Genomic DNA, 27597 nt, shown 5'->3' on the forward strand with positions numbered 1-27597 from the left:
CGAAACCCCTGTCTGAGTTTATCAATGACATCTAATCTCCCTTCCTGTTACCTCTTTTCCATTCTTCTCCACCCTTCTGTGACACATGCCACTACAGACACATCCTCATTGCCATGACATTCTGGCCTTCCTTTGGGATGCTTATTATGCCTTCCTGCTTCTCTGCTGCGTCGTGGACCCGTGTGTGATCTGCCCTCCACTCCCAGCAGCCTCCCCCCTCGCTCTTCCCTTTGGAGCCCCTGCCTCCCAGCTCAGCCGTCATTACTGGGCACCGACTCCCAAGGATTTATCTCCAACCTGACTTCCCCGTGCCCGCCTCTGGGCTCTGTAACATGTTCCCCTGAATAATTACCATGCATGAAACCTCATTCCTCTCCCTCTTCTTCTCCTCAGCTACATCCCCTGTGGATGCCCCCTCTCTCCTGGATCCCCAGGCTCCATGGTTCAGAATCATCCATGATCCATTTCTCTATACACGGGAGGTTATCTGGCCATGTTGGGTCCAGCTCTAATGGAGTGAGATGAGCAATGATGGGCAGAGGGCAAGGTAGAGACAGCAGGTATGTACCAGGCCAGGCTGCGATTGGGTGAGAATACAGGTCAGTGCTCAGAAGAAGAGCGGATTATGGACAGTTTCTGAAGGTAGAACAGATTGGGGAATATTTTTAAACACAGATGGAGAAGAGGTCTGATAGAGAGGTTACAGTTTAAAGAAAGCAGAAGTCTCATTGCTAGTTTCCTCAGAAGGATTCAGCAACTCACTATCTTTACACAGTAACATCTTATCAAGTGTTCTTTCAGTTAGAGAAACTCCAGGTTACACATCCCTTCGAAACTTATCCTATAAATTTTCTAGCAGTGGAAAACCATAGGCCAAGTTTATGCATGGCAGCGTTGTTTGGAATACCAAAAGATCAGTAAATATTGGTGTTTATTCCCATGTGGATTGGTGAAGTGAGCTGGTGCTCTTCTTTGTGTTTTGTCTAAATCTCCTTCTGGGCCATCGCACAAAGCCCAGCAGAATGTATGAAGCAGAGGTGCAGTGTGGCAAGTGTGCTCCTGTTACCGAACACAAGTTCCTGTGCTCGATGGCCAGTGAGGCCAAGCAAAGTGGAATGTCTGAGTTTGGAGCAGAGAACGGTGTATTGCAGGGCCACGCAAGGAGATGGGTGGCTTGTGCCCAACAAAAGCACAAACTCCCCAAAGGCTTTCAGCAAAGCGTTTTGAAAGGCCAGGTGAGGGTGTCGACGTTGGTTGCTGCAAACTTCTTGGCGCAGGAAAATCCTTTGTCCACTAAGGTCAGGTCGCGGTGTTCCTGTAACCTCCAACAAAAAAAATGTTGTTCTCTGTTCCACAACTTTTATCTCTATATGGATGAAAAGTGTTATCCCCTTAAAGGTCAGAGCCTTGAGAATAGGCTATCTTGCCTATTTCAGGCTAGAGGCAACATTCTTAACTCAAAGGGAAGGCAATAGAACACAGAGGTTAAAGTAAAGAAACATCCACTGTGGAGTGAAATTCGTTCTTCCCTATGATGACACTCCTTACAACGTGTCTGATCGCCGTGCAGCTGGGACAGTGTGTGCCCGAGCGTCCACTTTCCTCCCCACGAGTGTGGCTGTGATGGCACCAGAGGTGTGAATGGGGAGGTAAGTAGGGGTGCTTTAGTCCTCTTTTACCTCCCAGCCAACTAGCTCTTAATCTGAGGGGATTAGGGAGCCCAGGGAGCCTGGGTCTTGCCTGAAATCACGTATAAAATGTGTTTGTGCACAGGCTTTTGTTCATATAAGATTAAATGCTCTGGGTCCAGCCTCTCCAGAATATTTTATCAACATTTCTAGTCTTTAGGTATTCCTGTGAACTGTACCAGAACACACAGCTACAGTAATTTCAGCACATATTAATTGTTAACTGTACTGAGTAAAAGTAAGCTTTCGAGGATTGGGGGAGACTGGTCGTTGAAAAGGTGTAAAAACATTTTGTGGAATACATCGAATTGAGAGCATTCGAGCCTGCACTATGAGTGTTACCAAATATTTTAATCAAGAGTAGTTTGTTTCCCACTTGTGAGGTGCTACGTTAAGTCTTTTGTTTGTTTCTCTGTTAATTTGTTTTTTTACCTAAGAAAACCTAACTTATCAAGTCTGTCTGTCTGAGCAGGATCACAGGACAAAAAATTCAGGGCTGGTCCCAAGTACATTTTTAGATGGCAGAGCCTGTTTCTGTGGTTAATTGCAAAAGTTTCATAGACATCATTTCAGATGGCTTTGTGCTCTTCTACAACTACCCTTCCAGGCTAATGTGGTTGTACTTAGTGCACCAGTACATATAAATATTTATGCTTCCGTGGAAAGTGTGGCAAGCTGCTTAAAAACCAAACAAACAAAACACCAGGGAACTGAAGGTTATTTTTTGTTTGTTTTATTGGTTGTCTGGTTTTTTGTTTTTTGTTTTTTGTTTTTTTTATAATGGACTAAAATTGCCCATTGCTGTCCAATCTGTAGAAATGCCCAGTGTATATAATCTGAGCTTTCTCTACTAAGAGCCATGGTAACTAAGATATCAAGGTAAGTTAGACCCACATGTCTTTCTAACTATACTCTATTTACAATGAGTTATGTAGTTATATTTATACTCTGTCTCCAGAATTCCCAACCTCTTGTTGCAGAAAATAAGAAATTTGCATATTATTTTAAATTGTGGGAGATGTAGAAAACAGTATCAGGCCATCCCATGCTTCTGTAGATCCAGATTATCCAGGAATAAAATGCCTTTAGGGACCCGGAGCGGAAATGCTCCTTGGCTCTCTCACGCTTGGTCAGGACTGAAGCCCAGGGCACCCTGAGCTGCTGCTGCCAGCACTAATGCCCGGCTGCTCAGCACTGCGGGGGCATTGCCTGCTGCCCACTCGACCTCCTTTATTTTATATGGCGTTGGACACATGGCAGAAAAAGAGAAATCTCTAAATTGGCAGAAGCCACCAGGTATGCAAAAACGGTGTTTTTTAATGTTGGTTTGGGTTGTTTGTTTTTCATGTAGCAATCCCTTACAGAACAGGCCCAAACAAGTTTTGAGACTAAAATGTACCTTTTCTTCCACTGAGAGACCCCAGTAGCCAAACTAATAAACTCGTCCGTCTTTTCTACGAGCCTACAAAAATTCTGACTTGCCTTGGGCACGTAACTGAGTTCCAGGCTGCCTTAAGCCTAGCGAGTGCTCAAGAAATGTTCTAGTGACTAGAGTAGAAAACAGTGTGCAGCCAGGGTTTCATTAATTGTGCTTCGTGTGTGTTCTGTTTTTAATCGTTTCATAAAGATCCATTCTCTCCCACAGAATAAACCTACCTGTTGCTTGACTCCGAAATGCATTGGCGAGGCTTTACGACAAGCTAGTTTTATAACACCACATGCACAGTTACTGTTATTGTTGTGTTTTAATACAAGCAGTGCACATTTTATTTCAAATTTACCTTACTTCAGGGAAGTAATTCCCTTGAGGTCCCGTGGTTAGGACTCGTGCTTTCACTGCCAAGGGCGTTGGGGGAGTAATACCTCAGCGTTTAGCCATGTTGCAGGGCCCAGAAAACCCCAAACCAAAATCCAAACACATTTCCCTTTCATCCCTGTCAAGGTGTGTGATGTTTATTTATATAATTTCCCCAATCTTTAAAAATTTTTTTCAAATCTACATTTACACACAAATAGTGTAGATTCATTTTCAGTTCTGTTAAATAAATAATTCGTGTTGCTTTGCAACTTGCTTTTCTCGTGTAACAGTAAGATTTTGAATTACCACCATTTCCTTTTTTTTTTCTTTTGGTTTTTCCATTGCTGTATAATAACAGTGCAAAAAGCTTTCCAGAACCACGTAACTCTGTTGTAAGCATATCCAGGTTCATATTTTATTTCTATCCCTCGCTTATTATGCTGATCACTATGTAAATAATTGTGTCTAATTTTTCGTGTATAAGTTTTATTTAAAGTGAATAAAGCCCAGTCACCAAGCATTTTTTGCGGTGCCTTTACACAGTCTAGTCTTGTTTCAAATTCCTTACAACTTTCAGGCAAAAATTAGGTTAAACTTTAGGCTGTATCTAGTGCACCTAATTCTGTTATTAAAATTGGTGTTGATGGGAGTTCCCTGGTGGCCTAGGGGTTAGGGTTCCGGGCTTTCACTGTGGTGACTGAGTTCAACCACTGGTTGGGATCCCACAAGCCATGCAGCGTGGCCAAAATTAAAATTTTTGTGGTGATAACCAGTTTTCAGATGAAATATCCAGGACATTAATGATAAGACACAGTATTACAAATGAGTTCATAACATGGGGCTTTTGGAGACGTAGGACCAGTGGCTGCTGCTCTGTGTCTGACAACAAGGAGCCTCCCCTCCCCCCAGAAGGAGGCATCTTCCAACTGACACCATGAAGGGGTGACAGGGGCTGTGGCTCAGCAGGGATGAGGGGAGAGAACCAAGTCAACCAGTAAAAGTGCCCCTGAAACTGAGCCCTTCCCGACTCAGTCCTGTTCCAGAGGCTCACACGCAGGGCAACCTCAGCTGAGATGGGCCCTGAACTGGCTCTTAAAGCTTCAGACCCTTGTTGCTTCATCTTCCCAAACAATCCCCAAACCGTAAGGGATTTGCTAACTTTAGGGCAATGCCTGTAAATTAGTAAATGTTTTCCCAAAGATTGGAGAGATTTTTAATTTAGTTTGATTACAAGTCTTTTAGAACGAATTTTATGGCCAATATCCTCTCTTTCCTTTGCTGCCATCTGCAAAACAGCTTTTAACTCAGTTCACAAATAATTCACAGGAAACTTAAGTTGACATTGAAAAAGTTACGTTGTGCACATTTGGGGGCTTGTGCGTTTTCATTGTAGGTTTTAAAATACATTGGCTTGGTCACTGGGTTCCTTAGAGGTTGGGCCCAGGCCTGAAGGCAGGTCCGAGTCCCCATCCCTGGATGCATCATTCCTTGAGCTGCGGCCCATGTGGCTCAGCCTCTGTGGCCTGGGGAAAATTCTACTACACAGAACAGTATTTCTAGGAAGGCTTGCTGTTGCTGTTATTTTAAACAAAATGTTTCTCTGAGGCCTTGTTTTGGCCCCTCTGGGTTCATACATCACAATGGCCAGTTTAAGTCTTCTGAGAGGGAAGAGGCTCCTCACTCGAGAACGAGCTGGTTAATTCATACCTTCCCAGAAATAGCCACTGGTGAAGTTGTTCCAGGCAAAAATGAAAGCAAAATAATTTTTTAGAAAACAAAATCCGGTTCCAAAAATTTCTTTCAGCCTGGTAAAATCCAAGTTTGATTTTCAATATTTATTCTAGAAGCAGATTTTTTTTTTTTTTAAATACAAACATATAAGCTGAGAGGGTGGAACACTGCTACTTGGAGTTGCTTTCTTTTACTGTTACTCTGTAGAACTGTTTTATTATGTCACTGATTTTGGCCACTCCCCCTGCTCTCCAGACTTTGTGGGCACGGGAACAATCTCTACTTTGCACCTGTTCACATGAAGCCCTTATCTGAGGAGACACTTTTTTTTTTATACAGCAGGTTCTTCTTAGTTATCCATTTTATACATATTAGTGTATATATCTGTCAATCCCAATCTCCCAGTTCATTCCACCATCATCCCCCCGATCCCGGTTTCCCCCGTTTGGTGTCCATACATTTGTTCTTACATCTGTGTCTCTATTTCTGCCTTGCAAACTGGTTCATCTGTACGATTTTTCTAGATTCCACACATATGCCTTAATATATGATTTTTTTTTTCTCTTTCTGACTTACTTGACTCTGTATGACATTTGCTAGATCCATCCACATCTCTACAAATGACCCAATTTCATTCCTTTTTATGACTGAGTAATATTCCATTGTATATATGTACCACACCTTCTTTATCCATTCATCTGTTGATGGGCATTTAGGTTGCTTCCATGACCTGGTTATTGTCAATAGTGCTGCAATGAACATTGGGGGGCATGCTGAGGAGACATCTTTTGAAAACACCTCCTCTATAGCATGGAGAAAATTCAGAAGTTATATTTTCAAGAGTTCAGTAACTGAGCATAGAAATTATATTTCCATCATGTGTTACTGACCCCTGATCCTTGAAACGTGGCAGAACTGAATAGCTTCATGGAGGTGATCTCCTCTTATTTCAAGAGCCTGTTTAAAAGGTATCTGACTCTATCATTCAACCCCAGTGTGGTCTTTCTAAGAATCCTCTGGCTCCCTCACTGAGAAAGTCTTAGTGCAACTCACTCATATAAATGTGTTAATCTTCATCGTGAAAACCTTGAGCCTTGCGGGGTCCCTGTGCTGGGGGCGTGATTGAGAACAGTAGCTGGAGCTGTCCCATCACTGTGAGCTTCCAGCACCAGGACGGTCACCCAGGCTGGGCACTATGGGGGCTCCTCCTGGCCCACGAGGGCGTCCTTGCTGGCTCCCAAGTCCCTCTCACCATTGTCTCTCCCACTCCCCCATCACAAGTTAGTTTCTCTGAAGGCAGATGTTGGGATGGATCTGGACAAGCAGGACTGTGTAATAAGTGTCAGCCTTTGTGGCAGGGCAGGGAGGAAGCAGGATCAGGCAGATGGCAAAGTTGAGCTGTGATGCAGCCCTGGCGAAGCCTTGCCCAGATCCCAGGCGGGTTGGGCTCTGAAGCATGTGTGACCCTCACAGTTGTTCCAGGACCGGCACTGCAGTTGGCCAGCCTGAGTGCAGTGGAGAACCAGCAGGTGAGAACCCACATATGGCAGGCGCTGGGGCTCCTCCAGCCACCACGATCTACCCGAACCCCAGTTTGAGTGACACAGGCTGTAATTTGTACACCTCCCAACTCTCAGGGTTCTGCTCATGTGTGATGTTAAAGAAGTGGCCAGTGAACAGCTGATCACCCTACCCTGAGTTTACCGACACCAGCTGCCCGTCTGGGGGGCTGAGAGACCAGCCCAGGGAGGACGTGGCAGAGCTGCCGCCACAGCCGCCTCCATAACATCTGAACTGCCTGGTCCCACCCCTCACGCTGGGCCGGCTTCCTCACCTCACCTCTTACTCTCACCTTTTCACTTAACAAAATGAGGTCTCTATTTGAATTTCTTCTGGCGTTTCTCATTGGCCTGGAAGGTTATACAGTAACATTTCTAAAGCACTTGGACAGCTTTGACCAAATTATATTACTTTGCATGTTTGTCTACATTTAGTCCTTGTTCAGTCTGCCATCTTGACACCAAATGGCAACTACTAAATTTCCCAGTGACCAATGTTTGAAAATCTGAGTGAAAATTAGTAACTTCTCATTGTAAAAATATAGAAGATTGAGTGTATGGGAATATGCGCACTCAAATTATGTACATATTTAGTCCTGCTAATTGATTGTTTTGTGGGCTATGACTTAATCCAACTCACTGCCTGTGCTTAAGTGACAAACGATTAACAACCTGCAGTCAGTGCCAGCACCCACACTCGGGGAAAGTCAGAAGTGCCTTTTGCTGTCCTGCACATCCGACCATCTGGAGGGGAGGAAACTGAGAGCAGGGAAAGAGAAGAAATACCGGGAGGACGCTTCCTCACCCCCCACCTCCAGACGGGGCGCACGGGGTGGGAGAGCAGGTTGGCGTGCACTCCCCTCACTAAGACTGTGCGGCTCATGCTGGTCTTGAGAACACACTTCATGCTTCACTTGAGGGATTCGGTTGTGGTGCCTTCACTGTGATTGCAGGTTGGGTGTTCTCTGCCCGCCTCCCCCTCACATTTCACTTTGCCCTCAAGTCTTCACTTTTTCAGGCAAACAATGTGGCTCAGTGGGCAGAGCTAAGCACGCAGTAGGCAAAGGCTTGACTCCCAGGTGTAACATATATTCATATTATTATATTACTCATTTATATTTATTAATTTACTTTATTAGAACTATATTAACATAACATATACATAATATATAATATTGCAATATTAATATAATAATATTTATATTCCAATAATGTATGTTAATATTGATAATGTATAGGCTAATTTAGTTAGTGACATCACTGGCAAGAAGACTAATGAAGACTAAAGAAATCAGAAGAGCCCAGAACTTTGAAGATCTTTGAGGGAACTCCATGCCCATGATGTAAATGGAGAAAAGTATATGGAAGGTGTTGGCTGGGGCTGCCTGCACTGCTCCTTTTGACCTCTGTTACTGGGTCAAGAGTGAATCAGGGCACCCCAAGTGTGTGGGCAAAGCAGGATCCAGAGGCCAGGGCCCAGCCACCCTGGCCAAGTCCCTTCGTTCTTTCACCACATCGCAGTGCCCCAGTCCGACCGCGCCTCACCTTCTCATTTACACTCCTGTGATCAAATGTTATCACTTCTCCTACAGAATGAAGTGTACATGGTGCAGGAGAAATGGCACCTACCAAATGCAGATACACATCTTAAAGCTGGAGAGAGGGAGAGGGAGAAAGAGAGAAAGAGAGAGAGAGAGAGAGAGAAACACCAGTTTTATACTATAATATAAAATATAGGAAAATACAAATTGATGTTAAAACTGTTTATAACAACTTAGCTTTTTTTAAAATAAATTTATTTACTCATTTATTATTTATTGTGTCTTTGTTGCGGCATGCGGTCTTTCTCTAGTCGTGGTAAGTGGGGGCTACTCTTCGTTGCGGTGCGCGGGCTTCTCATTGCGGTGTCTTCTCTTGTTGTGGAGCGTGGGCTTATTGCGGTGGCTTCTCTTGTTGCTGAGCACGGGCTCTAGGCATGCGAGCTTCAGTAGTTGCAGCACGTGGGCTCAGTAGTTGTGGTGCACGGGTTTAGTTGCTCTGTGGCATGTTCGATCTTCCTGGACCAGGGATCAAACCCGTGTCCCCTGCACTGGCAGGCAGATTCTTAACCACTGCACCAGCAGGGAAGTCCCAACAACTTAGCTTTTATTTTCACCAATGCCTGCACTATACAATTTAGTAGTCATCTAAGTAATGTGGTTCTAAAATCATAACGTAGGCTTTTAATTTTGAAATAATACAGTTTTCTACATTACCAAAAATGTACCTCTGAAGCCAATTTTCAAATCCTCCAGTGTCTTCTTAGCCAAAGCAGACCTTTTTAGCATCTTCAGAGACCCTGTCAGAATGTGCCCCGGAGGTTAGGGGGAGTTTCCTGGATCACAGTCAGCCCTTCCCCTGTTGCCAATCAGCGCGGGTGTTTATTGTAACTGCTGGTTCTGAGAGAGCTCTGTGAGTGGCTCTGGCACCTACAGACGCAGGAGCACTTTGTCACCATCAACATCTTTGGCAGGTGCAGCCACAGCTTGTAAGAAGCCTTACTTCCTGGCCAGAAAGTAGGCCAAGCCGCCCCGCTGTCCCTCTTCCCCTGCTGATTCCCCTCACCGGTATCAGAGTGCACTGGAGTCTCTTTTCCCCTCCTAACCTTCCCCACTCACAGGCACGGCCAGTCTCCTGGTTCTGGTTCTGGTTTGGGGAGGAAGGAGGTCCAGGCCCAGCCCGGGGGAGGCCTGCAGTGGGGACCCCATCTGCTCACACAGCCTGTGGACACGCCATGGAGGTTCAGGTGCATCGTGGTGGCTGGAGGAGCCTCAGCGCCTGCCATGTGCAGATTCTCACGTGCTGAACAAAGACTCAGAATCCCTACGGGCGCGTGGGTGGCCGAGGGGAAGGTGAGATTCGGATGGGCCATGAGTGGAGGAGAGAGATTTCTAAATTCCACAGCGCAGACTAAACCCTTTCTAAGCTGGAAACATTGATGGCTCAGCACCGGCCCCACCAAGTGGAGGGATTGGTGGATGTCCTGAGCCGGGGTTTCTCAGGGAAATACGAGGAGATGGTGGGAGGAGGGGAGATGCCGCTGAGAGCCTGGGACCTGACGTCCACCCTTCTGACCTCAGTGCAGGAGGTGCGGGTTATAATTGATTTCCCCCAAGTCAGAGCAGCTGCTTTCCCTGGGCCTGATGTTGACTCTTTATTATAATAGTGAGATACATGCAGAACAAGAGACCAAGACCTGCAGCAGAGTGTCCTCGAACCCCTTCATTCTCGATCTGGCATAGTGCTCGCTTATACCCAGCTGTCTGTCCCCACTACATACTCACTCCTCTCTCACCCAGAGCACATTCGTGGAGGCCCCACTGAGTTCCAGGCCTGTTCCAGACACTGAGGGGCAGCAGTGGGTGATGAAAAAGGAGGGAGTGCCCATTCTCATGCAGGCGACACACTTGAGGGGGAGATAGAAAACAATAAAATGGACACAACGTCCAATGGTGATATATATCTTGGAGAAAAATAGGGAGGAAGGAAAGTTGAGCAAATTTCTGAGTGTGTTTAGTGAGCAAGCAATGGAGAGGGCAGAGTGCTCCAGGCTGAGAGAATAGCAAGTGCAAAGGCCCTGAGGTCACAGTGCGCTGCATGTTGAGTGTCTTAGTTACTAATGTGAATTCTTAGATTTCTCTTGAGTCTGCATTTTGCTTTTATTTGTATTCTTCATTTCACTTTCTAAGCTTATTGACATAAAAGCCTCACCACCAATCTGTTGAACTCAGCATATTCTATTCCAGTGATTCAAAGTGAAAACTTTGGTGACTTTGGGTCAACTCAGTGCATGTTTACTGAGTGGCCGCCCTGGGCCCAGCACTCTGTGAGAAGTTAGGAGGCTGTGGAATGAACGTGAGGGGTCTCCACCTTGATGACCCCAGTTCATGAACTTCCTCTGTGTCCTCAGTCTCCTTCCACTCCACCTCCTCCCATCTCGTCTGGGTCATGAGTTCTGATCTGGACACTCTCTCACACTTTCATTTTCTATGTACAGCTCCTTCCAGAGGTCTCTGCCCAAAGGTCCGCCAAGCTTCTCAAAGTCAGTGCAGCCCAAGCTGAGTTGCATTTTTATTTTGGAAGTCCCTGTGGTAAGGAAAGCCATTAATGCGCCCCCCAACCTCCAGCAATGGCTTTTGCCTCAGCCCACCCCAAACCAGCATCCCGCACCATGATCCCACTGTTGCAGGACTCCCCACCATCCTCTCTTTCTTTTCAATCCTGGGATGCACACCAAACTTTCCCTCCTCGAAAAGGCCCCTCATGTGGCAGACAAATACACATGGGTCACCACATGTGGTCATTGCTGGTAAAGAGCAACAGGATCCCAGAGCAGAGGACAGACAAGTCTCCCTGAGCAGGTAGAGCACAGGCCACTGTGGCAGCAAAGACCATAAAGGGAGTGAGGCAGACATCACGCGGCAGCCTCTCCCCACTGTTCCCCCAGTGCACCCTGTGTTCCCAAGCCACCATCTTGGTGGACTGCCGTCCTTGTGTACTGTTAGGGGGATGCCATTTATTCCTTCATTCCTTATTCATTCATCTTGTGTGTTTCCTGCTCAGTGCCACTTTGGCTAGAGGAGAACTCATCCTTGGAGACCCAGCTGAGATATTGCCTCATCCATGAAGACATGCTGATGGCCACCCATTCTTGCTGCCTTTGGCCCTATGTGGAACACCCCAGGGCTGTGATCATGATTTGATTACCTCTCCAGCTTGTGAACTCTGTGAGGACATTGGACCAGACTCAGAGAGGAGCTCGTAAATGTGTGATGATAGCTAAATGACTGAATAGTGAAAGGATTAAACACAGGCCATGTGTAAGTCAAGTTCACCAAAGGTCAGTTTCCTCCTCCTCTTCCTCCCTCATTCCAGGACCAGGAGCCCGAGGGGTGTTAGCTCACCCTCACCTCATCTGCCACTTCAGTAGTCTGGAAGACTGTTGTCTTTCATTTCATTTTGTTTACACTTTGAAGACATTTCATGGCTGTACCTCTCAGTATTGAGAACCTTAAAGGCAGGAGCCCTTCTGTGGGGCCCGAGCCAGGAGAAGACATTATGTGAGCACAGGGTGTTGAGGAGGACGTGACCCGGTGTCTGAGCCAGTGGGCAGTGGGAAGTGGGGCAGCAGAAACAGAGGAAGTTTTCACCCCTCCCCCACCAGGACACATCCCTCCTTCTTTGCCCTTAACCAACCTGATTATGATTACCTGGGGTTCAATGTTTCTCCTTGATAGATTTACCAGTCACCAGACCTCAGTTCTAAGCCTTCTTCATGGCCTACATCAAGTCAATACTGCCTTTGTAACCTCTGTTCGTAACTCTAGGTAAATCTGGCAGTTATGTCGGCCGAGGTGGTGCCTGGCTGAGTTCCTGGCATCTCACTGTGAGATGCTCAGCTCTTGCTGTCCCCTGTCACTGCTGTCCCCGAAACCCCAGCTTGCAACATGATGGTGGAATGTGTTGATAGAGGAATGTAAGAGTGAGTAGGAGAAGGGCGGGTGGTGTCAGGGCGGCATTGGAATATAGGGGGCAGGACTTTGCTCTTGGCTGGTCCTTACCTTTTGCAACTGGCCACACCCACTGAGTGTGCACAGTCTCCTGGGAACTCAAATGTATCAGCCTGAGGGTGTGGTCCACAGAGGGCTGAAGGGTGTGACAGAAGCAGCCCACCCACAGGAGCCTGGGGAGCCCAGGGCTCAGAGCACACTGGGGAGTGAAGCCTGGCTGGCAGTGTGCCCCCCTGGATGCCATCATCGACGGCCACACCACTCTGAGGATACGTGGGTTGTACTTGATTGGGAGACTGTGGGTTCCGGGAGATCAGGCTTTTGCCACCTCTCTCTCCTTCCGTCTCTCTCTCTATTTGTCACCCCTGTCCCCACCCTGTGCTCTCTTCTTTGGCCGCCAGCACGAGGCACCCATTGGTGGAGTCCTGGTCGGTGTCGGTGGTTTGTGGTGTTGTGAGAACAGACAAGAGTACTGCGCTCATGTCCGCTGTGCTTCGTGGCAGCTGTAGGACGTTGGTGCAAGTTGAGGATCTACAGGAAAACATGATGTAATACCATGGACCTGTGTGCATAAAATGGTTATGATGGAATGTATATATTCTGTATCTTTCACATTTAAAAAAATGATAGATAGTATCTGTGTAAGTGTGTGTATCTTAATGATCTAGAATGGCAAATTCTTATTTATCTATCTATCTATCTATCTATTTATTTATTTATTTATTTATTTATTTATTTATTTATTTTTGGCTGTGTTGTGTCTACCTTGTTGTGTGGAGGCTTTCTCTAGTAGCGGCGAGCAGGGGTTACTCTTCATTGTGGTGCACGTGCTTCTCATTGTGATGGCTTCTCTTGCTGCAGAGCATGGGCTCTAGGCTTGTGGGCTTCAGTAGTTGTGGCTCACTGGTTCTAGAGTGCCGGCTAAGTAATTGTGGTGCATGGGCTTAGGTGCTCAGCACCATGTGGGATCTTCCTGGACCAGGGCTCGAACATATGTCCCCTGCTTTGGCAGTCAGATTCTTAACAACTGCTCCACCAGGGAAGCCCTAGAATGGCAAATTCTTAAGTGAAACAGAGGAATCAACCACAGGCTAAAACACGGATGAGCCTCGACAACATGACACTAAGTGTGAGAAGCCAGACAGAAATCCATAGACAAAAAGCACACAGGGGGTTGCTGAGGGCTAGTGGGGAGGAGGGGGAAGGGGAAGTGGCTGTATCATGAGGTCTGGATTTCTTTCTGAGGTGATGGAATGTTCTCGATTAGTACTGATGACGGTTGTACAACTTTCTATGTCGACTCTAAATCACTGAATTGTACACTTATGAAAGGATGAATTTTATGTTATGTGTATCTATCTCACTTTAAAAATCGTTATGAGTAAATGTCATTTTTATAAAAGAACATCAAAAACACACATAATCCTGAGTTGTTTGTTTATTGGTTGGTTCTCACTCTCACTCTGCTAAGCTCTGTAGAAATGAGGAAAGACCTCCCAAGCGAGACAAGCACTATTTGTTCCGAGCTGGTGCTACAGATTGAGAGACACAGACACTGCCCCTCACGTTACACTGACCCATGCACACGCAGAAGTGCTTTCTGGTGGCAAAAAAGAAGGATGTGATGTGAGGAAGCTGGAGGCGGTGCACAGGAAGAGGGGAAGCCCACGTGACTGCCTCGGGCAACATATTTGGCTTTCTTACATTCGGTTCTGAATGCAAAGGATGAAAAATGAGGAAGTTGTCAGCCACTGAGCAAGCACTGACCCTTGGGATCTGTTGCTGCACAGATTTGGGTCTGGCTTTATAGGTTGCTTGCTGCAGGGGGTGGAGCAGGACCTCGTGATTAGAAGGAGGATTTCCCTGACTCCCAGGCATACATCGAAAATTCTGTATTCTGGAAACCCTCTTTCAACATCTTCAAATACAATGGTAATTTTCATTACCAAAATCTCAGGATTTCTTATTTCATTAATGCCTACATTGTGGTGAGTCTACTGTGAGTCTTAAAGTGAAAGAAAAACATAAAAAAATCATTAACCCAATACATATTTTTCATATCCCCAATATCGCTGCCAAGCCATCTGGTCGACCTTGCTGCAGGAGCCACCAGGTGAAGCTCCACTGGTGCGAAGCTCAGCGGGACGAATCCGGGGCGTGCAAGGGCGCAGGCGTACAGCCGCCGCCCTAACTCCTGGGTTCGACCCAGACCGCCATCCGTCGCGTTGCTCGGTCCGGGGTGTCCGCCCGCGGGTCCAGAGACCGTTCCCAGGATCCAGAGAGAGAGCTTACTCCCTGTGGGAGCCTCAGACAACCGCTCCCAACCAGGATTGCGCCCCGGCTCGGGGCTCCTCCCGAACACCAGCGGACGGCCCAGGCCGCTCACCGATTACCAAACGTTTGTTAGGGTCCCACCACCGAGACCCAGGTGGGACGGCCGCCGCCCCTGGAGCGTCCTCCCCGCTCGCCCGCGACACACCGTGCTGTCCCGCACCGTGAGGGTACCTGCGTGTGCTGTCGACACACAAGCGCTGCGCCGAGGCGTAAGGAAACTGGACAACGGGTGCTGCCAGTGTTGACGCAGCCTTACCTGCAGGGGAATCCCATCTACGGAGCCCAGTGAGCGCTTCGCGTGGAAGCTGGAGAAACGAAAGTGGACGCCGGGGAGCTGTCCCACTGCCGCGACGGCAGCTGGACGGACCCGGTCCCCCAAGGCGTCGAGGACGCACTGCCGAACGGCCTGTGGGTCGGGGCGTCATGGTCACGTGGAAAGGAGGAAGGGAAGGGCCGCCGTCGCCCTTCAAGTGCCTCCTCGTTTTGCCATCCGGCCCGGGCCCCACTCCGGCGAGAGACGTAAAAAATTGGTGAATAAGTTCGGCATCCAGCGTGGAGGCCGGGGAAGGTCAGGCGCAGTCCGAGTACATCAGTGTCGTTCCCCACCTCCCGATGACTCGGAAAAATTGAGAAAGTACGACCACCAGGACGTGGAGGACGACGTCGGGCACGGACACCGTGTCCTATAACCACGCTCAGTATTGCGGGCGGAGGGGCACCAAGGCATGCTGGTAGACCCGCCAGGACCACCCCAACCACAGCCCCGAAGCGCAAGGCCGGGCTCACACCACACGAATCTGCTCGGCCAATCTCCGGCTACAGCAGGAAGCGCCCAAGCCTCAGCGCCACCGGGACAGTCGCCGCCAGCATTCCGCCTCCCGGAACTCTGCCTCGCGCCTGGCGGCCGAGTCACAGCCCTCGCCAAAGTCGCCGAAGCTCCGGAGGGAAGGGACGATCTCAAAGCGGTCGCTGTGTAGCGCCCGGCAACCGCGAGAACGTATTCGGGACGACCCCCGATCGCCGGCCGGCAAGGGTGCAGCGCGGGCCGCCCAAGCACCCGAGCTCGTCCCGTGTCGTCCGCTTCGGAGCTAGCTCCCATCTCGGTACGACGCGGCGCGACCCCGGCAGCAGAGAGAAAGGGGGAGTGAGCTGGGAAGATGTCGCCGCGAGGCTGCAGCGAAGGATCCCCGAGCACACGGGCGGGTCCCTGACCCAGTGGCGGACATAGGGGTTTTGCGGAGACTCGGGTTGTGCGGAGTGAAAAACTGAAACCATGAGAGTACTCGGTAAAAACATGTATGAATAATTTTTATTTGTGATTTCATAGTGGAGTCCTTGTGAAGCATTTCTTTAAAAAGTCCAGAAGCCATCAAAGGAATGAATGGTAAACTTGACCACAAATTGATATTTACATATTCCACAAGCAAAGTCAAATAACAAACGGCTGTGTGGGGAACATTTGTGCAAATTACATATGTAATAAGAATATTGATATCAGCATTACTTAATATAAAAACAGAATATTTCAAAAACATAGCCATTAAGTGGAATTAGGTAAATAAATTCTAGTTAGTGCATCCCCACAATGCATTATTATCAATTTGTATTTGGGTTACTGATATTTTTTTTAAATGAAGAAGATCTATAGGTACTGACTTAGATGTTGATAATGAACTCTTCAATGAAAATAGCCATTTGTAGAAATTCCAGGGTGGTTAAAAAAAAAAAAAAAAGCCAGCACCAACAACAGGATATGCATTTATCTTTTAAAGAATGTGAGTTAGAAAGGCTAAGGAATTAGAATACCTAAAGCAATTCTGAACAACAAGAATCAACTCTTCCCTATAGCCTGGTGTCTGGAGCCAGAAAGATGAGTGTTTTCAGAAACAAAGATGGGCTGCACCTCCTGCTTTTGTGCCCCATCCTACTACAGCTTCCAGGCAGGAGCTGGCATCCCAGCCCCTAAATGTCTCTGCTCCACCCAGGCCCAGATGCAAGTGGGGACCTTGTGTAAACTTGACTCTGCAGAGGTGGGCTCCTCAGCCTGTTCCCTCATCCTGGGAGCCCCTAGACATTCACTCAGGCGCCCCAATCATCCCCACCAGGGGCTGCTGGCTCGATTCTGCATGGTTTCAGCCCTTCACTCCATGAGCCTTGAGTTGCTTTCCCAAGGGAAAGAATTCCCCTTGCACAGCAGATGCGAACCAAGGGGACACCTGAACTTTTTCACCTGGACTCATCATACACACTTTGTCCTCACATCTGGTGATGAACACCTGATGAGAGTGGAGATGATACAGGCAGCACCTCCTGACCCCAAGTTTAGTATAAAACTTGTCCAGTCATGCAGAGGGGTGGACATTACCTCAAGGCTCTCTGACTTTTTAATGATAGTATTCCTGAACAAATAATAAATAACATATAATAATATATAGCTTTTATTTATTGGGTTTTGTTATGTGAGAAGCACTTATGTATTAGATCATGTAATCACTCAACTCTCTCAAGAGGTTATGAAACTTATTCATACCTGAAAATTGTGAAGTTCAAAATGGGAAATAATTTGCCCACAATCAAAGCTGATTAGTGGCAGAACATGGATATTTCTTGCCTTGTATTGTCTGTAGATTTAATAAAAATTGGTGGAACACAGGGTTTATTTATTAATTCCCAAGTACAAATATTATAATTGCTAACCCAGAACTCAGAACTTACATTCTGTCATAGAATGTGCTGGTTATTTCAAACCACTTATGTGATATTCCTTAATTATGAAAGTTATTGTGTATTCAGAGTGTGCACATCTCTGTGATGCATTTGAAAGACATATGCCAAGTCAACCCAGAGAAATATTGGGCTTGACCTCAAGAAGGGTTTGAGCTTTTGATACACACAGCTGCCTTTTCCCAGTGCAGTCACCCTCAACCATCACCTCTGGATACTCTTGGGGATGGAGAAGCCTGAACCAGAAAATCCAGCATGTTTTTAGGAATCAGCCACCTTCCAGTTGTGGCTATAAACTTCATCAAAAAAGGGAGGCCCTGTCAGAACCAACACAGAGGAACCTGCACAGGGATGTGACGCTGGAGAACAACAGTCATCTGTTCTCTGAGGGTGACACTGTCAGCATTTACTTATTTAATAAAAGTCATCCAGAGCAGCTTCCCCAGAGTTCACTCCCCTCCCCACCCTGACACATATACACTCATAAAGCACTTTCTAAAACCTGTACGAAATGATCTTGTTCATTTGTTTACTTCATCTTTGTCATGTCAGAAGATAGCAGACTTTCGGAGAACTGTAGTATGTCTTTCTTGCGGCTCCATATCTAACACTCAAACCAGTGCTGGGCACTCACTGCATGGAGGCCTTAAATGGATAAATAAATGCATTAAATATTTTCCAAAAACCATTCTGCTGTGCAAATTCTGGTGGAGTTTAACCCTACAAAGTTACACAGAACAGATATTGTCCCTTTAAAATACAAATCATAGGGTTGGCAATGAGTTATGCTACTGGATTTTCCTTTTTAATAAAGATTAATCCACTATAAAACAATTGATTCACACTGGTCAGAGGAAAGGCGGATAAAAAAGGATCCTGCAGTCTTTCAAAGTCCTGGGACCTAAGCATCAACAGACAGTTCCTTAACATCTGAAGCAAAGGTCAGCGTCCTTCTGCTCTGGGGAAGGGCCGGTGGTGCCTCCAGTGGTCAGGACGCCCTTCCCCGTGCTGCTCTTTACTGTTCGGCTTGCTCCTCCTCCTGACGTGAACCTGAAGACCACACGCAGATCCCAAAGCAGGACTCCAAATCCACATACATTTTTCCACAAATGGTTTTTGCCTCTACAAATAGATGTGATTTCCCAGCTGTAGCAGGAGAAGAGGTGTGGAGGAAGAAAGAGGATTCCCAGAGTCCCAGCTCAAGTTGGGCTCCAGGCTCCTGGGATTCTATGTGGAGAGGGCCTGGTCAGTGAGAGAACAGGACCTGTAATGTCAACTGCAGATTTCCTTGAGGAAGAAGTCTTATGACATCTTGTAAGGCCAATGCAGAAATATCGCTCCAATAGTGTCCTAATTCTTTGAGCATATTAATCTCTACTCATCTAACTTTATGTACATTCCTTGGCTTCTGAGAAAGTGCTCTTTCTGTTACTATTATTCATGTAGCAACATTTGTTTGTCCCTCCCCTTTGTTGATTTACTGTATCTTAATCTCCCCGACATCCCACCTTCATTTTCTTTTTCAGTCATTTTACTCTTAAAAATAGTATACATCATCAGTGTTCTATATCGTGTATCTAATTGTTGCTATATTTCTCCATTTCACATCTTTTCTCTGTGTTAAAGCCAATACTTGACACATACTTACATTAGCCTTGTGAGCATTTGCAAAATTCTCCTTCCCCTAAATCACTGTAGCTATTTCTTTTCTCTTTTTTTCAGACATGGAAGGTGACCTTGAAAACCATTAAATGATACCCACACAGCATGCGTTCAGGAAGGACCCATTTATCTGCAGGTCAACGGTATGTTTCTTGTGGATGAACTCAGTCGTCACATTAGAGACCTGGTAATGGGATAAATTAGGAGTTCATGAGAATCTTCTGATGGAAAAAAAGCCTGAGCATAAATTCTGTCCCAGTAGAAAATTTTGAATACTTAAAATTTTGGAGTAACATTTCCCTGAAGACAAACTGGAACTTCAGTTTCAATAAAAGGACAATTGCCTCAATGTAGCTCATGTATATAATGTGTGAAAAATAAAGAAGACTTAAAATTTAATCAGAAAGTTATGGAGGTGAGAGGCTACAAAATAGAAAATCAGTGTGAATTCAGCAAAGTAACACTGCATGTGAATCGAACAAACATGGGACGTTTTTTAAAAAAAAAATGTCCACCAGTGAGAGAGCAGACTAGAGTCAGCACGTAGAGAAATGAGTACATGGACGTGCATGGGCATCTGTAACAGCCTCTCCTTTCCTTGCACATAGCAGAGACTTCACTCTGGAGGAGAGTCCATCGAATGTAATGCATGTGAGGAGATTTCACATGCAACAACGTGAACTCCGCATGTATTAACTCAAACAGGAGGGAATCCTTATAAATGCTACGAATGTGAGAAAGAATTCAACTAGAGCCCTCACCTTTATATACACCAAAAATTCACACAGGAGAAAAATTCTATACTTGTTACTAATCTGGAAGAGCCTTTGGCCAATATTCCTTTTTTAAGTATCAATAACAGAAGGTGAATTATAATGTAGAGAAACCATAGAGATCCCACCAATGTGGGAAAGCTTCAGTCAATGCTCTAAACTTAGATGGCATGAGAGAACTCACCCTGGAGGGACCCCTACAAATGTTATGAAAGTGGGAAATAGCTCAGCTGGAGCGTTGCCTTTGTACACATGAAAAATTACACTGGAGAGAAACGTAAAAATGTAGTGAATGTGGGAGACCCTTCATCAGAGGCCAACTTTCATTCACATATATGAGCTCAAATAGCAGAGAAGTCCTATGTCTGGAATAACTATGGAAGAGGTTTCAGTTGAAACTGTTACTTCAAAGTCGTGGACTCATTCACACTGGAGAGGAAATCTTGTGAGTGTCACCTATGTGGGAAAACATAAGACAAAACGATGACCTTAGACATCATGTGAGAAGTCACATTGGGAAGAAGCCCTATAAATATAATAAATGTGGAAGAACCCTTAGATGCTGCTGTCACATTTGTATGCACCAGAGAACTCAGGAAGAGACACCCTATATCTGCAAACAATGAGGTAGAGCCTTCAGCTAAAATTTCTCTTTCTTAAACCACCAGGACACTCAAATGAAGAGAAACCCTAGACCTGTACTCATGGTGGAAGAGTCCTCATTTGGAGCTCCAGCCTCAGCACACACAGAGAACTCAGAGTCAGCATTAATTCAATTAATCCTGTTACTTAAATTGTTTTTTTTTTAAATCAGTCATCAATTTTCTACACATCAGTGTGTACATGTCAATTACAATCGCCCAATTCAGCACACCACCATCCCCACCCTACCGCGGTTTTCCCCCCTTGGTGTCCATACGTTTTTTTTTTTTTTTTTTTTTTTTTTTTTTTTTTTTTTTTTTTTTTAAACATTTTTTTTTTTTTTTTTTTTATTTATTTATCTTTGGCTGTGTTGGGTCTTCGGTTCGTGCGAGGGCTTTCTCCAGTTGCGGCAAGCGGGGGCCACTCTTCATCGCGGTGCGGGGACCGCTCTTCATCGCGGTGCGCGGGCCTTTCACTATCGCGGCCCCTCCCGTTGCGGGGCACAGGCTCCAGACGCGCAGGCTCAGCAATTGTGGCTCACGGGCCCAGCTGCTCCGTGGCATGTGGGATCTTCCCAGACCAGGGCTCGAACCCGTGTCCCCTGCATTAGCAGGCAGATTCTCAACCACTGCGCCACCAGGGAAGCCCTGTCCATACGTTTATTCTCTACATCTGTGTCTCAACTTCTGCCCTGCACACCTGTTCATCTGTACCATTTTTCTAGGTTCCACATCCATGTGTTAATATACGATATTTGTTTTTCTCTTTCTGACTTACTTCACTCTGTATGACAGTCTCTAGATCCATCCACGTCTCAACAAATGACTCAATTTCGTTCCTTTTTATGGCTGAGTAATATTCCATTGTATATATGTACCACATCTTCTGTATCCATTCATCTGTCAATGGGCATGTAGGTTGCTTCCATGACCTGGCTATTGTAAATGGTGCTGCAATGAACATTGGGGTGCATGTGTCTTTTTGAATTATGGTTTTCTCTGGGTATATGCCCAGTAGTGGGATTGCTAGATCATATGGTAATTCTATTTTTAGTTTTTCAAGGAACCTCCATATTGTTCTCCATAGTGGCTGTATCAATTTCCATTCCCACCAACAGTGCAAGAGGGTTCCCTTTTTTCCACACCCTCTTCAGCATTTGTTGTTTGTAGATTTTCTGATGATGCCCATTCTAACTGGTGTGAGGTGATACCTCATTGTAGTTTTGATTTGCATTTCTCTAATAATTAGGGACGTTGAGCATCTTTTCATGTGCTTCTTGGCCATTTGTATGTCTTCTTTGGAGAAATGTCTATTTAGGTCTTCTGCCCATTTTTGGATTGGGTTGTTTGTTTCTTTAATATTGAGCTGCATGAGCTGTTTATATATTTTGGAGATTAATCCTTAGTCCATTGATTCATTTGCAAATATTTTCTCCCATTCTGAGAGTTGCCTTTTCGTCTCATTTATGGTTTCCTTTGCTGTGCGAAAGCTTTGAAGTTTCATTAGGTCCCATTTGTTTATTTTTGTTTTTATTTCCATTACTCTAGGAGGTGGATCAAAAAAGATCTTGCTGTGATTTATGTCAAAGAGTGTTCTTCCTATGTTTTCCTCTAAGAGTTTTATAGTGTCCGGTCTTACATTTAGGTCTCAAATCCATTTTGAGTTTATTTTTGTGTATGGTGTTAGGGAGTATTCTAATTTCATTCTTTTATATGTAGCTGTCCAGTTTTCCAAGCACCACTTATTGAAAAGACTGTCTTTTCTCCATTGTATATCTTTGCCTCCTTTGTCATAGATTAGTTGACCATAGGTGCTTGGTTTTATCTCTGGGCTTTCTATCTTGTTCCATTGATCTATGTTTTTGTTTTTGTGCCAGTACCATATTGTCTTGATTACTGTAGCTTTGTAGTATAGTCTGAAGTCAGGGAGTCTGATTCCTCCAGCTCCGTTTTTTTCCCTCAAGACTGCTTTGGCTATTCGGGGTCTTTTGTGTCTCCATACAAATTTTAAGATGATTTGTTCTAGTTCCGTAAAAGATGCCATTGGTAATTTGATAGGAATTTCATTGAATCTGTAGATTGCTTTGGGTAGTATAGTCATTTTCACAATATTGATTCTTCCAATCCAAGAACATGGTATATCTCTCCATCTGTTGGTATCATCTCTAATTTCTTTCATCAGTGTCTTATAGTTTTCTGCATACAGGTCTTTTGTCTCCCTAGGTAGGTTTATTCCTAGGTATTTTATTCTTTTTGTTGCAATGGTAAATGGGAGTGTTTCCATAATTTCTCTTTCAGATTGTTCATCATTAGTGTATAGAAATGTAAAGAGATTTCTGTGCATTAATTTTGTATCCTCCAACTTTACCAAATTTATTGATTAGCTCTAGGAGTTTTCTGGTGGCATTTTTAGGATTCTCTATATATAGTATCATGTCATTTGCAAACAGTGACAGTTTTACTTCTTTTCCAATTTGTATTCCTTTTATTTCTTTTTCTTCTCTGATTGCCGTGGCTAGGACTTCCAAAACTATGTTGAATAATAGTGGTGAGAGTGGACATCCTTGTCTCGTTCCTGATCTTAGAGGAAATGCTTTCAGTTTTTCACCATTGAGAATGATGTTTGCTGTGGGTTTGTCATATATGGCCTTTATTATGTTGAGGGAGGTTCCCTCTATGCCCACTTTCTGGAGAGTTTTTATCATAAATGGGTGTTGAGTTTTGTCAAAAGCTTTTTCTGCATCTATTGAGATGATCATATGGTTTTTATTTTTCAATTTGTTAATATGGTGTATCACATTGATTGATTTGCGTATATTGAAGAATCCTTGCATCTCTGGGATAAATCCCACTTGATCGTAGTGTATGATCCTTTTAATGTGTTATTGGATTCTGTTTGCTAGTATTTTTTTGCGGATTTTTGCATCTATATTCATCAGTGATATTGGTCTGTAATTTTCTTTTTTTGTAGTATCTTTTTCTGGTTTTGGTATCAGGGTGATGGTGGCCTCATAGAATGAGTTTGGGAGTGTTCCTTCCTCTGTAATTTTTTGGAAGAGTTTGAGAAGGATGGGTGTTAGCTCTTCTCTAAATGTTTGATAGAATTCACCTGTGAAGCCATCTGGTCCTGGCCTTTTGTTTGTTGGAAGATTTTTAATCACAGTTTCAATTTCATTACTTGTGATTGGTCTGTTCATATTTTCTGATTCTTCCTGGTTCAGTCTTGGAAGGTTTTACCTTGCGAAGAATTTGGCCGTTTCTTCCAGGTTGTCCATTTTATTTGCATAGAGTTGTTTGTAGTAGTCTCTTAGGATGCTTTGTATTTCTGCGGTGTCTGTTGTAACTTCTCCTTTTTCATTTCTAATTTTATTGATTTAAGTCCTCTCCCTCTTTTCCTTGATAAGTCTGGCTAATAGCTTATCAATTTTGTTTATCTTCTCAAAGAACCAGCTTTTAGTTTTATTGAGAGTTGCTATTGTTGTCTTTGTTTCTATTTCATTTATTTCCACTCTGATCTTTATGATTTCTTTCCTTCTGCTAACTTTGGGTTTTGTTTGTTCTTCTTTCTCTAGTTCCTTTAGGTGTAAGGTTAGATTGTTTACTTGAGATTTTTCTTGTTTCTTTAGGTAGGCTTGTATAGCTATAAACTTCCCTCTTAGAACTGCTTTTGCTGCATCCCATAGGATGGATCATTGTGTTTTCATTGTCATTTGTCTCTAGGTATTTTTTGATTTCCTCTTTGATTTCTTCTTGGTTATTTAGTAGCGTATTGTTTAGCCTCCATTTGTTTGTGCTCTTCACGTTTTCTTCCCTGTAATTGATTTCTAATCTCATAGCGTTGTGGTCAGAAAAGATGCTTGATATGATTTCAATTTTCTTAAATTTACTGAGGCTTGATTTGTGACGCAAGATGTGATCTATTATGGAGAATGTTCCGTGCACACTTGAGAAGAACGTGTAATCTGCTGTTTTTGGATGGAATGTCCTATAAATATCAATTAAATCTATCTGGTCTATTGTGTCATTTAAAGCTTCTGTTTCATTATTTATTTTCATTTTGGATGATCTGTCCATTGGTGTAAGTGAGGTGTTAAAGTCCCCCACTATTATTGTGTTACTGTCGATTTCCTCTTTTATAGCTGTTAGCAGTTGCCTTATGTATTGAGGTGCTCCTATGTTGGGTGCATATATATTTATAATTGTTATATCTTCTTCTTAGATTGATCCCTTGATCATTATGTAGTGTCCTTCCTTGTCTCTTGTAACATTCTTTATTTTAAAGTCTATTTTATCTGATATGAGTATAGCTACTCCAGCTTTCTTTTGATTTCCATTTGCATGGAATATCTTTTTTCATCCCCTCACTTTCAGTCTGTATGTGTCCCTGGGTCTAAAGTGGGTCTCTTGTAGACAGCATATATATGGATCTTGTTTTTGTATCCATTCAGCAAGCCTGTGTCTTTTGGTTGGAGCATTTAATCCATTCACGTTTAAGGTAATTATCGATATGTATGTTCCTATGACCATTTTCTTAATTGTTTTGGGTTTGTTTTTGTAGGTCCTTTTCTTCTCTTGTGTTTCCCACTTAGAGAAGTTCCTTTAGCATTTGTTGTAGAGCTGGTTTGGTGGTGCTGAATTCTCTTAGCTTTTGCTTGTCTGTAAAGCTTTTGATTTCTCCATCAAATCTAAATGATATTCTTGCCAGGTAGAGTAATCGTGGTTGTAGGTTCTTCCCTTTCATCACTTTAAGTATATCATGCCACTCCCTTCTGGCTTGTAGAGTTTCTGCTGAGAAATCAGCTGTTAACCTTATGGGAGTTCCCTTGTGTGTTATTTGTCATTTTTCCCTTGCTGCTTTCAATAATTTTTCTTTGTCTTTAATTTTTGCTGATTTGATTACTATGTGTCTCGGTGTGTTTCTCCTTGGGTTTATCCTGTATGGGACTCTGCACTTCCTGGACTTGGGTGGCTATTTCCTTTCCCATCTTAGGGAATTTTTCAACTATAATCTCTTCAAATATTTTCTCTGGTCCTTTCTCTCTTCTCCTTCTGGGACCCCTATAATGCGAATGTTGTTGCATTTAATGTTGTCCCAGAGGTCTCTTAGGCTGTCTTCATTTCTTTTCATTCTTTTTTCTTTATTCTGTTCTGCAGCAGTGAATTCCACCATTCTGTCTTCCAAGTCACTTATCCATTCTTCTGCCTCAGTTATTCTGCTATTGATTCCTTCCAGTGTAGTTTTCATTTCAGTTATTGTATTGGTCATCTCTGTTTGTTTGTTCTTTAATTCTTCTAGGTCTTTGTTAATCATTTCTTGCATCTTCTCGATCTTTGCCTCCATTCTTATTCCGAGGTCCTGGATCATCTTCACTATGATTATTCTGAATTCTTTTTCTGGAAGGTTGCCTATCTCCACTTCATTTAGTTGTTTTTCTGGGTTTTTTTCTTGTTCCTTCATCTGGTATATAGCCCTCTGCCTTTTCATCTTGCCTATCTTTCTGTGAATGTGGTTTTTGTTCCACAGGCTGCAGGATTGTTGTTTTTCTTGCTTCCGCTGTCTGCCCTCTGGTGGTTGAGGTTATCTAAGAGGCTTGATGGGAGGCTCTGGTGGGTAGAGCTGACTCTTGCTGTGGTGGTCAGAACTCAGTAAAACTTTAATCCATTTGACTCTTGATGGGTGGGGCTGGGTTCCCTCCCTGTTGGTTGTTTGGCCTGAGGCAACCCAACCCTGGAGCCTACCTGGGCTCTTTGGTGGGGTCAATGACGGACTCTGGGAGGGCTCACACCGAGGAGTACTTCCCAGAACTTCTGCTGCCAGTGTCCTTGTCCCCACGGTGAAAAAGAGCCCCCCCACCCCCTCCCGCAGAAGACCTTCCAACACTAGCAGGTAGGTCTGGTTCAGTCTCCCACTGGGTCACTGCTCCTTCCCTTGGGTCCCGATGGTGAAACTATTTTCTGTGCACCCTCCAAGAGTGGGGTCTCTGTTTCCCCCAGTCCTGTCGAAGTCCTGCAGTCAGTTCCCACTAGGCTTCAAAGTCTGATTCTCTATGAATTCCTCCTCCCATTGTCGGACCCCCAGGTTGGGAAGCCTGATGTGGGACTCAGAATCTTCACTCCAGTGGGTGGACTTCTGTGGTATAAGTGTCCGCCAGTCTGTGAGTCACCCACCCAGCAGTTATGGGATTTGATTTTACTCTGATTGTGCCCCTCCTACCATCTCATTGTGGCTTCTCCTTTGTCTTTGGATGTGAGGTATCTTTTTGGTGAGTTCCAGTGTCTTCCTGTCGATGATTGTCCAACAGCTAGTTGTGATTCTGGTGTTCTCAATAGATCAGCTCAAGAAGAACTTCAGTTTTGTCTTACAGAAGGTGGGCAGATATCTCTTCAAGTCCTCTGGGTGTCAGAGAAGGCTGGTTTTGATGTAAGACGGTGGGAGAGAATGCCCGAGGAGAAAGACTCAGGCCTGCCTCCACTTTTGAACATACATCCCACGACGAAGCACGTTGCTCAGATATATCTCTGCAGAACACTAATTACCTCACCTTTCCCTACTTCCAGTCACCTTTCTCCAGGCCTATGGCCACCCTGCTTCTTTATCCCGCAAATATCTCAAGGCTCTGGACTTCAAGGAGGGGGATCTAAGACTTGATCTCCCGTTGCCTCTCTTGGCTGCTTTGTGAACAAACCCTTTCATTGCTGCAAACCTCAGTGTCTCAGGGTTTGGTTTGCTGTGCATCAGATGCACAAACTTTGTTTGGTAAAGGAACAGCAGTGTTCTTGTCGTGATTTTGATCAAAACATCTTTAATCTGGGGGTGGATTGGAGAGAGGTAACTCTTAACTTCCCTTTTGGATTAGGCTGTGCCACTGATGTTGATTTACATTGAAGAAGTCTGAAATTCTGTATATGAAGATGCATAGTGGCTAGTTGAATTAGAATCTCTCCATATTACATTTTTTTAAATCCAAAAGTGAAGCATATACCCTCCCAGAGTCTATGCACAAACAGTGCCCTCCCCTGCTCGACATCCATGTAAGAGTCAGCCCCAGAGCCCCCAGCACATCTGAGTGTCAGGTAGAGACCGGAAGGAAAGGAAGCCAGTGTGCTGGGTCCTGGTGGTGGTTATTGACAGACACCA

At 44.7% G+C, this 27597-nt stretch overlaps 1 protein-coding gene across 2 annotated transcripts in view; it reads left to right on the forward strand.

Annotated features, from left to right (window-relative positions):
- Nucleotides 1–20664, forward strand: part of LOC130706664 (uncharacterized) — a 135416-nt gene extending 114752 nt beyond the window's left edge. Inside the window, exons 2-3 of one of the 2 annotated variants that reach the window (XR_009006831.1) lie at nt 19106–19188; nt 20487–20664. The gene's annotated coding sequence lies outside the window, so the exon portion shown is untranslated. Of the gene's footprint in view, nt 1–19105; nt 19474–20486 lie in introns of those variants that run through there. The other variant, XM_057539336.1, reaches the window with a different exon arrangement.
- The last annotated feature ends 6933 nt before the right edge of the window (nt 20665–27597 follow it).

The sequence above is a fragment of the Balaenoptera acutorostrata genome, unplaced genomic scaffold, assembly GCF_949987535.1.
Source record: "Balaenoptera acutorostrata unplaced genomic scaffold, mBalAcu1.1 scaffold_126, whole genome shotgun sequence".
NCBI lineage: Eukaryota > Metazoa > Chordata > Mammalia > Artiodactyla > Balaenopteridae > Balaenoptera > Balaenoptera acutorostrata.